We start from the raw sequence: 13,111 nt of genomic DNA, 5'->3' as shown, positions 1-13,111 counted from the left end.
TGCTGTGTATCTAAATATTTTAAAGCTGTAAATCAAGCTAACAAACTGCTAAGTAAATATTTAAATCCTCCTACCTTTACATCTTCAAAACAACCTAAAAGCTTAGGGTTGAATTTAGGTTTCTCAGACTCTCAGAGTTCCATCTGTATTGGAAAATAACAGAGGAGGGGGAGAGCTGGCCCCCCGCCCATGGGCTCCCCATCCCTGTGAGGGAAGAAGTCACGGGGGGTTGCTTGGACCACAGGAGCTGGGAATTCATTCCTCTATCCAAATGTGGTCTGGTGGAGGCTCTGAGTGGGCATGTCATCTCACTCACGGGCGGGGCGGAGCCAACAGAAGGCAAGAGTAGGATCTTCCAAAGTTTCCAGCCCAGGATGAGGGGCTGTTCTCATCTGTTCTAAGGGCGAATCTGCCACTTCTTGGTGATCAATCATCAGGTGTGGGAATAGAGAGTGAGCAAGCCCTTCGTTCTTCTGGGTCCTTTGGAACAACACTTTGAAGTGGAGGCCTTTTTAATGATGATATTAACTGACAAATAGAGAAAAAATCCAAAGAGGCCATGATTTGTGTTGGGCTTCATGCACCACTGGGATTTCCTGAAATTCAAGGCCACGTATGAAATAAAGTGGAATTGGTTTGTCTTATTTTTATTTTTTTCATGTGATTTTTACATAGTAGCTGATTCAGAAGATCATCTCTAGAGAAGAGGAGAGGTGGTAGGGGGAACGGATAAGACTTTTCCTCCTCAGATGGTACCATTCTTAACTGCTGGGTTTTTATTTTTATCGTGGATATATTGCATTTCCGCTCAAACACCAACGACAAGAGGGAAGATCTAGTCATAGTCCCCGAAGCAAATATAGAAGTTTAAATGTTGAATTTCATTATCAGGCATAGGTCTTTCGGTCCCAAGATGAAGCACTGCCAACACAACATATTAGGTAATGTGATAAATACAGAAACTCTATTTTTTCTTAATGGCCACGTTCACATTTGAAGCAAGCTGTCGGTAGCAAACAGCTCTGCCCGAGCTGCCTGGTTTAGCAGATGTCTTTGTTGGGAATGGGACAATTATCACCATTATTTATTTCACTGAATATCAAGTGGTGTGGAGGGAAGCCCAGGCCTCCTCAATAGTGCACGTGGTTAATTATGTCATGCTCTCTCCTCACATGCCTTATTCTTTGTGCCCTGCTCTGGAAATTATCCTAAAAAGATATGTCTTTTTATGGGAGCGCAAGGTATCTGCATTAAAATTGAATGCAGTTCAAAGCTAGTATCAGCTGCCACACAACTATATAGGCAACATAGGGAAAAGTAAATGTTTTTCCACTGCCTTTACTTGCTGCATAATAATGTTAGATAACATTTACTGAGCCCTTAGTCTGTACCAAATAATGAACAAGCATTTTACATACATTTTCTCTTAATTAAAATCAGAAATTTCCACCCTGGCTGCCATAGCTCAGTGGATTGAGCTCAGGCTGCAAACCAAAGTGTCACAGGTTCAATTCTCAGTCAGGGTACATGCCTGGGTTGCAGGCTATGACCCCCAGCAACAACACATTGATGTTTCCCTCTCTCTCTCTTTCTCCCTCCCTTCTCTCTCTAAAAATAAATAAATAAAATCTTTTAAAAAATTTGAAAATCAGAAATTTCCATGATAGTTGTATATATTTTTTCATTTGCACTGTGGTCTCATCTGAAAATGTTATTGTTTGTTATATTAGCTGATGACTTATTTTGATATGATAAATATCATGAATTTTTGTCCACTGAATAATTTCTACTACAGAAGTTCTATTATGAATGGAAAATTTATATTCCAGTAAACACCAAATCATGAAGGACAACATAAAAATCTTGCTCCCCAAAATAACCTAAATTGTATTCTCAACTCAATCAATTAAATCAAAGTAACCCTTGATATAAAATTCAACAACTCAATAAACAATAAAACAACTACTATGAGAATATTTTACATTCACTGGGTTGGATGCAAAAATGAATTTGTCACTGTCCCTCTCTCCTAAGTGATTGGTCGGATGGAGAAGAGAAACAAACAATTAGATGCGAAGACAGACTGGGGCGAACTCTGTGTTCCAGATATCAACCAGGTACTGGATAATGTGGGCAGCCTCCTGCTCTGACATTGGGGAAGGGGGTAGACCACGCTGAAGGAGAATGATTTGAATTGGACAAAGGCTGATCTGAAGGAAGGGCACCTTGACAGAGGCAATTGCTTAAGGAGAAGCACCTGAGCACAAGGCCTGTTTGGGACGACATGTCACAGTTGAGTGGGTGATCAGGCTAAAAGGATGGATTTGGACCAAATCACGGAGGGTTTTGACTGCAGCAGGCAGTGGCTAGGAAAGGAAAGACTTTGAACTTGACGTGATATACCCAGATCTGAGCCTCTGGAAGGTCACACTCCAGCAGTAACGTTCAGAAAAGCCAACACTTAAGGCATTGCCAGGGAAAGGCAATTAAATGAGCCAAAGAAGGGAGAAGAGTTATTTTGAAATGCAAAAGCACTTATGTGAGTGTCCAGGTTGATTATTCTACTCAATAGAGGAAAAACCAAGTGAGAATGGGGAGACAATTTAGGAGGCTCCAGTTAATGAGCTTTGAAGAAGGGTAGTGAACAGAAGGAACCAATTTGAAGGATAATGGTGGAAGGACACCCCAGTGGATTGATGAGCTGAGATCAAAGACAGAGCAGTGAAAAGCGATGAGTTTAATTTAGATCAGAGTTTAAGGTGTCTGCAATACATCAGTGTGGGAGGCTCAGCACGTGGTTAGGGACGGGGCCTGATTAGGGGAAGACAGATGAGGGACTGAGGAATAGAGCTGGGAGTCATTCTTATGAAGAGGATAGCTAGCCAGATCAAGCTGTAAGATAGGATGAGATTACCAAGGGACGGGCAGGAGTTAAGACAGGCCGGAACACTGAATCTTCAGAAATCTTACATTTGAAGGGCTTGTTTTAAGGGAGTAGTGTGTAGGGATTCTGGACAGACACGAAACAAAAGCTGGCCGTGAGGTGGGGGCGGTGGTGGGGGCAGTGGAATGTCACATGGGCTCCAGCGGAGGTGAGAGTTCCAGTGAGAAGAGGGTGGTCAATGTTTCCCAATTCTGCTGCAAACAGTGTCTGAGCAGAAAGTCTAGGAAGAGGTTTTGGCATGAGGACTTCCCAGGGGCTGACGGCGCTGGGGATTAAGAGGGAGAAGAAAACAGGTGGATGAAGTTCATGGATGCAGAGGAAGGGGAGAGACAGAAATACCACGAACAGAAATTAGGTTCAAGGTGGAGTAGTAAAACAGGTGAGAAAAGTTTGGTAGGTAACAAAGGAGAGAGAAGACGGGAGGGAGGCCCAGGAAACGGGAGTAGATGGAGGCTCAGTGGAGGGGGAGCAAAGTCAGGGGGGACATGGGGAGGACGAGGGCAAGGACAGATGGAAACGCTGGCTTCAGAAGGAACATTCTTCAGAAACTGGAGGAAAGATCAAGGGAATGGGTGATAATTTGGACGCAATGGAATGTGTATAGTATGCACATCAGATGATCTCCAGCTTCTAGTGAATCGTTGAGGGGTGAGGAAAGGAATTCCCACGGTTGTTGAATCCCAGACTAATTGGAAGGAGTGCATGTTAGAGCATCCAACCCACCGGGTTATGAGACTCTGTCCAGTAGTGCTCCGCTGCCTACAAAAGGGAAAAGAAGAAACAGGTGGTTGCTGTAACCAGGGCTGGGGCTTGGCGGGACAGATGTGACAGATCAGAGAGAAGAGGGTCATTAGGGCGCAGGTGTGGGTGCAGTGGGAAGAACTGTCCCTGAGGTCCCTGAGGTGCCAGGATGTCCTGAGAGGCCAGCAAGTCTGGCAGATGGAGAAAGCGCAAGGGGCCTGGATCCCCAAGGTGAAGAGCAGGCCAGAAGGAGTGAGGTAACAGGACAGACAGACAGCTAGCAGCTGGAGGCAAGGTTTAAAGTCTGATGGTGACAATGGAGGTGTGGCTCCATGCAGAGGACCTGGGCAGAATGAGACGGAGCCGCAGAGACCAAGGAGAGGAACCGAGCATTGGAAAGTGGGCCAGAGAGTTGAAGAGATTATCCATGTGGATTTCAAATCCCAAAGAATACTTTAGTTCTAGCTGAGATTTTTTTTATATGAAAAAAACCCATATTAACGTAGTATTAAAAAATTGTCCTGGCTGGCGTAGCTCAGTGGATTGAGTGCGGGCTGCGAACCAAAGCATCGCAGGTTCGATTCCCAGTCAGGGCACATGCCTGGGTTGCAGGCCATGGCCCCCGGCAACGGCACATTGATGTTTCTCGCTCTCTCTCTCTCTCTCTTTCCCTTCCCTCTCTAAAAATAAATAAATAAAATCTTTAAAAAAAATAAGAGTAGCTAGAAAATACTTGGAAGGAAGACACTCAACCTTGTTCATTCAGTAGATACATACTGAACCATGTGCTTAACGTGAAACTGTATTCATAAGCATGATATGGTGGATTCCTCTCAAATAATACTTTAATTAATATTAATATCTTACGGCTGTCAGAGGGTAGAACTTAGCCCCTGATGACCTTGCACTAAAAGCAGAAAATAGAACTGGTTCCTTGGAAGAAAACAAAAATAATAGAAAAGCCAAGCCCAGTAGCATCACCATGTACTTAAATAAATGGTCCGAGCCGTCATTCACAAGAAATTGCTCGTACTCTATGTGAAACTACTAATCACTGACCGATGTTTTGCCTTGGAGCATCAACTTTCACACACAGAGGCTCTTTCCACAGTCAGCGGGCCCAGCCCTGCGGCCTGTCGCAGCCAGTCACCCTCGGGAGGGACACACCACTGTCCTGGGGTTGGCACATGTGCAGCCATCGCACTCGGGGGCCACAGCACACTGGGCTCCCTGGTCCTTTGCACCCCAGATGGGGACACAGTCACAATTTTCTAAGGTTCCAAACATAACTGTTGTTTTTCCTAGGACAAGTACAGTGAGTCTATTATGCGGCCTCCACGGGAGCTTGCGCGGAGTTCGGGATGTGGTCATCACCGAGTCAAAGAGGGATTGTTCGTCAGATGTTGGCAAATATATGCAAATGGGCCCTGGGAGCACATGCCTTCTCCGAGTCCTCCCGGAGAATGTTGACCTAGTCCTGAAGCATTTATTTACACGTTCCCTCGCACAATTTTGAAAGTAACCCAGAGGTCTTATTTTTGCATCACAGAGGTCGGTCCGGTGTAGGCCGAGTGTTGGTTAGTGTTGAAGCCGTGCAATGGATGTAAGCATTTATTTCACTGCTCTCTCTACTTTGTGTGTGCTTGAAATTTTCCATAGTGGAAAGAAAAAAAGAAAAAGGAAAGGCGACATCTCTTTATGGTACTTGGGTAGCTGGGGGAAGCGGGAACCTTCCTTGCTTTTCTCTTTCCTGCTGACTTACATGGTAACCTTGGAGCACTTGCTTACCCGAGTTCTCCTGCTCCCAGAGCAAATTAGAATGTACTCACAGTAACACGCGGGTGGTTCTAACATCATTATTATTCCACATATTCCCACATGCTCCCTAAAACTCTTCCATCGCTGTTACTTCATTTATTTCTGTGGAGTTTCTGTACCCACAGGTATTCTCCCAAATCGTTTTTCCTCCCCACCCCCCGCAAAAAAAAAATCCATCCCCAAAGAAAACAGGTTTTAATCATTCATGAGCCAATCTTTATTGGATAACTAGTATGTGCTATTACTTTAATGCTGTTTTTTAATTCCATAACTAAATAGCTTTGTAAGGCAAAAAATGGCACCCAACGGAAAGCCTTCATTTGCTCAACAAACATTTATTAAGCGCCCACTGTCTGCAAAGTAGGAGTTCAGGTCACGGTTACACAGCTCGCAGGGAACTTCCGAGTGGAGGCAGGGGTGAGTGGAGACTGGGGAGGGGCCCTTGCGCGGAGGGGAGGGGAGCTTTTAAAACGTGCGGATCCTCGGGCTCCATACACCGAGGGGCTCAGGTCTGGCATGGTCCCAGGATGGGCTGGGCACCATTGGTCTAAATGACCAAGTCCAAGGTGGGGGGACAAGGGCTGACTTTGTAGGGACTGAAGCCGGGATGGCCACCCCTGGAATGCAGCTGGTGGGTGAAAGGCAGGCAGGATGCGTGTCTGAAGCTGCATCCTGATAATCAGGCGGAAAGGACATGAAAGCGGCCCAAGAGGAGGAATTCAGCAGGATTTGGGCGAGGGGTCAAGACTCAGAGCCGAGTGGGCTGAGGTTCAAGGCTGGGCTTTGGTCCTGGCGGAGTTCTCAGCAAGGACCTAGAAAGGACCGACTCTGCGGTTATTGGGTCCCCTTTGTGTAGCCGGCACAGCGCACAGCTCCTCCCTTACGCAGTCTCATTTCAGCCTCGTGACCAGGCTCGGCAGGCGCACCCAGGGGTGACGGCCAGCAAGGCTGGCTGAGTGTGAGGGGCTCTGCCCACGTGGAGCATCGGGCCGCTATTCCCATAATCCCCACGACTCCTGACGGACAGGGTCCTCACTACCCCCAGCACTACGTCCCAGGAAACACAGGGAAATTGCCAGCTTTCTCTCTGTGCCCCCAGTACCCCCAATGTTACCTGTTTCTTCCCCAGTCCCTGAGGAGGGGCCACTGTCACTCCCTTCACCTCCATTCACCCCAAGTGACAGAGTCTGATGGCAGAGGACAGCAAGGTGCCTGGGGACCTATTGCTTTTGAACGGAGCACAGGTGCCCGGAGGAATGAACTGATATCAGAGGCGGGAGCTGGGAAGGACTGGGAAGACAGGCTAAGTTCCCTGAAACCACGCTGGTAGGTAGGCTGCAGCACCTCCCACCGGGTCCTACTGCCATCTGAAGAGAAATGCTAAGGTATCAGGACGCACACAGGATGAGCACAAGTCCCGCTGCTTGGGATTCTCCCGAAGCGCTTTTCAAACCACTGCGCCAGCCTGTGCTAAGTCCTCGCATTCACTGGGAACAGGACAGGTGTGTGTGCTTCTCAGGGATGGGAATCAGAGGACACAATCCATCAAAGCCCCTTTCTTTCCGTAGCTGGAGTTGCAGACCCAGACCCTGCTGCATTAGTGTTGCGAACACCGGGGCGGCCCTGCCCCGCAATAAACGGAGTAAACAAGAGCGACTCTTCCCCCTCCCCACCTAAGATCAAAACTGTTCTGGCAAATAGTTCTGATTAATGGCTGTAAAGTATAGATAGGTAGAGTGATTGCTTGATTTAGACTTCGATTTGGAGGTGTGAGAGAATAATGAGCTGCAAATCTGACTCTAAAGCAGTGTCAAACTGGACAACAGTTTTCTGTGTCCAGTACCCACAGTCATTTCACAAGGCAGCATGAGAAAGCAGACCTAGACTTGGTTGGCTTTGTGGCTTATTATATGTGCAATTTTTGAAAATTACCTGACTTCTCTGAGCCTTATTTCTTGCCTTAATAAAATGAAAATAGTAAAACTTGCCTTGAGGGATTTTTGTGAGGAATTGGGTGTAATATATGGTAAATGCTTAATAATGCCCGGGACATAGAGGTTCAAAAATATTTTTTGAAAGAGTAAGTAGTAGATGCTCAGTAAAGATAGTTGTTATTATTCATTACAGTGTCTGTCACACTGTCTAGGCTTTAAACCTGTCCACTCCACATTCTTTGGGGAATAATTTAAAAATTAATAGTTTAATTTTTAGTTATTAAACCAAAGACACCTGTTGCAAAAATTCAAATTGTTTCAATACATCAGTGTACAAATTAAAAAGTGCCCTACTACAAAGCTCATACCTTAGATGTAAGCACTGATAACGGTTTGATATATATCCTTTCAAACCTTTTTCTAGGCCTATATAAATATAAAACTTCTAAACTCGAGTTTGCACTATATAATGTGCGTGTAATGTAAGTTTTTGACATAACATCTTGGACATCTTTCCAGGCCTCGTGTTCTATTTGTGTGGTTAGAATATATTTTATCATACAAATCTCCCGTTAATGAGCAACTAGGTTACTTACCGTTTTTTGCTGGTTCAACTGGTGCTGCAACAAACATCTTAACGTCAATATCATTTTGGCATATATGCTAATTTTCTAGGGTAAATTTAGAACTAGGGAAGTCAAAGGGTGCATGTATGTAACTAGACTCTGCCAGCTTGCAAGGAGAGTATAACGGGCTGAATCGTGTCCCCTCAGAATTCCCATGCTGATGCCCAAGGCCCAGGACCTCAGAATGCGGCTGCATTTGGAGATAAGGTTATTAAAGGGGGCAACTACATTAAAACGATGCCATTGGGGTGGGCTCTACTCCAATCTGACTGGTGTCTTTGTAAGGAGAGGAAATTTGGGTACAAAACCAGACAACAGGAAAGAGAAAAAGAGAGAGACACCAGAGGTGCGTGCACAGAACACAGACCATGTGAGGACAGGGAGAGGGCGGCCACCTGCAAGGACGGAGATCTCTGGAGAAACCACGTCTGCTGACACCTTGACCTTGGACTTTGAGCCTCAAAACCGTGAGAAAATAAATGTCTGTTGTTTAGCCACCAAGGCTGTGGTGTTTTGTTATGGGAGCCTGAGCAAATCCAGACAGAAGGGTTGTTCCCAAAGCCTTGGTGTTCCTTCTGCTTTGAGTTGAGGTGCATGTGGTATTCCAGTCGCTTGCTCCCTACTTACTTGATTCCAGGCTCTCTCTGTCCCTTTTGTCGTTGTCCTCACCCGCCTTGCCCGTTGCAGTTTGTTTAATAAGGGGTGTTTACTGTGAACACTGGAGATTCTCAAGGATCTTGGGATGTTTGTGAACAATTTGTTTTTTTGGATGTATCGCATTTGGGCACATTGAGATAACAGGAAGAAGATATGAGGACATTTACCCATTGAAGTATCCTCTCTTTTCATTAGATGATCTATGAAACAATGTGAAGAAAATCTTTCCCACATCATTTCTCTCTCTCATTTCTTGCACTGATTTACGGGGGTACATAGCTCACCTTTGTAAATTATTTTAAAGTCATTAGATAAATCTTTAGATTAAGATCATTAGATCACCCTGGATCAATCCGGGGGATAGCTAGAGTTAACACACCCCTTGAAGCTGTTGTACCACATTCTCCTCCCTGACCACCGCTGTCCCTCGGCCTTGGTTAATACGGTATTTGTGCTTCTGCAAGAAAGACAGAGAAAGGAAACTTGAAGTTATGCAGAACGATGATCTTCACTTTGCTCCGCAGCCATCCTCCGTAGCCCTTACATAGCTCACATTCTTTCTGTTTCCTGAAGAAGAGTGACTCACCCAGAACCACACGGCCACAGTGCCTGGAGTAATCGGCCTCAAGGCCTCCTAATATTCCCGTCTCCCTTCAGCCATTCCTTTCACCTGTAAAGTGAGAGACTGCTTTGCGGGAGGTGGCTGGCTGGCCGGCTGTGTGTCGGTGACGGAGGGAAAGGGCGAGGGAGAGCATCAACCAATGTTTGAAAACAGGGGTTACTTTGGGGATGTCTTCCTTCTTTTTGTTTTCCCTCCAGAGTTCACTCTGGTGGCTTAAACACCACGGATTCTAGGAAGGCTTCTGCTTTCTCTTCCCCAGCGGGCTAGTACATCCTGGGGAGCTAAGAGTCAGGCCTCCCTGCTGCCTGGAACCGAGCAGGAGGGAGGGAGAAGGGTGAGGCGCGGTGAGGCTGAACCAGGAGCAGCGAGGAGGACCTGCTGTCTGGCTCCGACCTTGCCAGGGGCAGGACCAGCTGAGCCTTTCCCATGACTGCCAAGGGGATGCCTGCTTCCTCCCTCCCCCAAACACAAACACAGAAGTCTCAAGGAGATGTTAAAGAAACAAAGAAACCCCGCCTTTAGAAGTCTGGGGGTGGGGGATGGGGGGGTGAGGGGGATTGTATGGAAGAAGTGTTTGTTTTTTTTCCTGACTTTTTTCCTCAGTGTGTTTGGATGTAGTAGATGTGTGTGTAATGGAAGTTGGGAATACATTAAGGAGCAAATATGAAAACAATACAATACTTTCTTTGTATCTGCAATACTTGAGTTCCATTTTTTTTCTTTTGTCCTTTTCTGGTGTTGCTTTTTCTACTCTGGTTTTGTAAGCTACAGATGAACCCTAAAAGTATACAAGAATTATTTCCAAAAAATATTCAGGGCCCTGCTATGTGCAAGGCATTGTGCTAGGTCTGAACAAGATGAAAAGATAGTTAAGATTTAATCCACCCTCAAGGTCTGCAGTTTCATAGCCAAGGTAATTCATGGTCATGTTCACTCGCAAGTGTGCAAAACCAGCTACAATTTACAAGAGAAAACATTTGAATTATCTAGAGCTTCATTGACAGCATCTAAATGTCCCTGACATTTAGCCCAAACCAAAAACATGTTTTGAAATAACAATTAAATGAACACTTTTGTCAGAAACAAGGATTTCAGAAGAGTCTGCTCACTTGTGTGCCATAAAGCATAACAGGGAGAGTTACACCCATGCTGTGTGTGAATGCACGTGAACTATACTGCTGTAAAGTGATGTTGTGTCATCTGCAATGCATCTGCTTCATTTAAACTCAAATTTTAACATTTATAATTTTTTCTTTTGAGAGATTTTTATTTATTTCTGTTTAGAGAGTGTGGAAGAGAGGGAGAGAAACATCAATGTGTGGTTGCCTCTCATGCACACCCCAGACTGGGCACACACTGTGACCTGGCCCACAACCGAGGCATGTGCCCTGACTGGGAATTGAACAAGTGACCTTTTGATTTGCAGGCCGGCACTCAACCCACTGAGCCACACCAGCCAGGGTGAACATTTATAGTCTTAATAGTTGGTTTTGTGACCTAATACAGGACATGAAAAAGTAATATTTGAGAAAGATTTTTAATTTGGTAGGTAGTTGATTTCGTTATAAAGTCTCTTCCAACTCTCAAAATATTAGATTCTATTAGAACACAAAGGTAGCCTTTTGGAATAAGAACTCGAGAAGGCAAATATCTATAGCTTAACATAGTGTTTAATGCTGTATTCCTACCATTTGGGATGATAAAGATGGCCATTATTTTGATTTCAATAAAATCTATGTTTTTAGTGGTTGACTGGCAGATCGTTATCATTTACTGCCACATTTCTGGAAGTGAATCAAGGAAAAAAAGAGTATCAACTAAAAACCACAAGTAAATCTCACTCAGGATTCCTCCATGACATGAATCAGATCATGGGTAACAAATAACATCACCATTATTTGCTCTTTTATTTTTTTATTAGATGCTTAACTATCTACCTAAAATAGGAGCCAATCAATGCCAACTGATTAGAGAGATACAGTGTAAGAAGGAGCCTGTAGGCATAGGTCCTCCCCCATCAGTCTCCATGGTAACCCAACGCCATCGCCTCACCTAAAACCAGCACCTTCGCGTGGCAGAGGCGTGCACTTCCTCTCCAACTTCCTGTCTTCCTGGATATGGGGTCCTCTGAGGCCAGCCTTCGGGAAGCAGTCGCTCACTCTGAGGTCTGCTAGGAAGAACGATTCAGAGAGGGTAGCTTCGTACTGCATGCTGGAATGATAGCCTTGCTGGAACCTGAGGCATGTCATCTACACGAACTTCCTAAAGTTCGGTTCAAATCCCTTTCCCTAGCCTCTTACACAGCAGGAGGTATTCAGTCATTGCCAAAGTCAATATATTAAGCCTGGTTGTTGAAGGCAGCTGGTTTCCCATAGAACCATGTGTCCCTATTTCCTATTTCAGTCAGTTCATGATTCAGTGGTAGAAAATGCCAAAAGGAGTTGGCAACAATGGCCTTTCCCACTTATAATAGATTTTCTCTTATGTACTTTGGATTTTTCTCCAGTATTGTGCCCAGTGGTATTTTTACTGTGTAATCAGATTGGATCGCTCTACAACAAGGTGCTGATGGGCAAGAAAACTCAAGGTAACTGGCTGCCTCTCTTCCCTCAGTCCCAGAGGCCGTTGTGCCGCCAGTCTATTGCCAGGGACTTGGGGTCCTCAGAGGGAAGCGGGGCTCCCATCTGCATAAGAAGCAGCTTTCCCGCAGAGCCTTGGAATTTTAAAATTCCTCGAGTCTCCAGTGATAAGTTGAGATGAATCAGATGTGCAGGGCAGTCAGGATTCAGACATCCTATTTCTGCTCTGCTTTCTCCCCCACGCCTTCCTTGGCTGGTGGGAAAAAGAAAAATCCCTCCTTCTAAGGTAAAGAATTTAGGAAGGGGAGTTATCTGGTTAAATCTCTGGTCTTCCAGTTGCCCGGCTCTCTCGTTTTCTTTTCTTTTGTTTGTTATCACTGCTATGTCTTCTGGCTTCTCTTCCTCTGCGGGGTGAAGTCTGATCTTTACAGAGGAAGAGGAAGTAGGAGGCTTTATTTTTTCTAATTTTTGTTCATTAGTTGTATAACCTTGCAAAGGTCACTTGACTTCCAGGACTGTATCGATTCTTACTCTATAAAAAAGCATGCCAGTATCTACTCCCTTTCACTGGCAGAACATTCACACTATCAAACGTCTCAGTTACATCCTTTGATCTCAACAGAACTTTCTCTACGAACTATGCTATTTAATTATGAATTTAATACCAGCATGCACTATTCATTTTCATATATTTAAAAGTTAAATACAAAAAAAAATATTCAAACCATACTTAGCTTGATTCCCTGTATTTGTATTTCATGACGCTTAAAAGAGATTTCTGTGGATGGTAGAATACTTCTCTTGAGGAATATCTTGAATGATGGGGTTTAATATTCTAAAGTTGATGTGAACAAAATAGACTCCAATATTCACTCATATGAAACTAAATTAGTTTCAGCTTTGGGGTAAGTTATATATTTTTCAATTCCATAAGAAAAAAGTTTCGTTAATGGCTCTTTATTTTCCATATCATTTCTCAGTCCTCTCCCACTGTCCTTCAAAGGGAGAACAAAAAGCACTTGGGGGCTTTTTGCATATTACTGTTAACAGAGAAATACTGCTGATTGCCGGATCCACTTCACAAGACACACCTCTGAACTCTCAAGCTTCACCCCTACCACCCAACCCGACTAGCCTGCCAAGTTCTGTCCCTGTCGGAAACAGGACAGACTTGTTCTTTAAGAAGCGTC

Source organism: Phyllostomus discolor, chromosome 10 (genome assembly GCF_004126475.2).
Source record: "Phyllostomus discolor isolate MPI-MPIP mPhyDis1 chromosome 10, mPhyDis1.pri.v3, whole genome shotgun sequence".
In the NCBI taxonomy this organism is placed as follows: domain Eukaryota; kingdom Metazoa; phylum Chordata; class Mammalia; order Chiroptera; family Phyllostomidae; genus Phyllostomus; species Phyllostomus discolor.
This window is presented reverse-complemented; position numbering follows the sequence as displayed.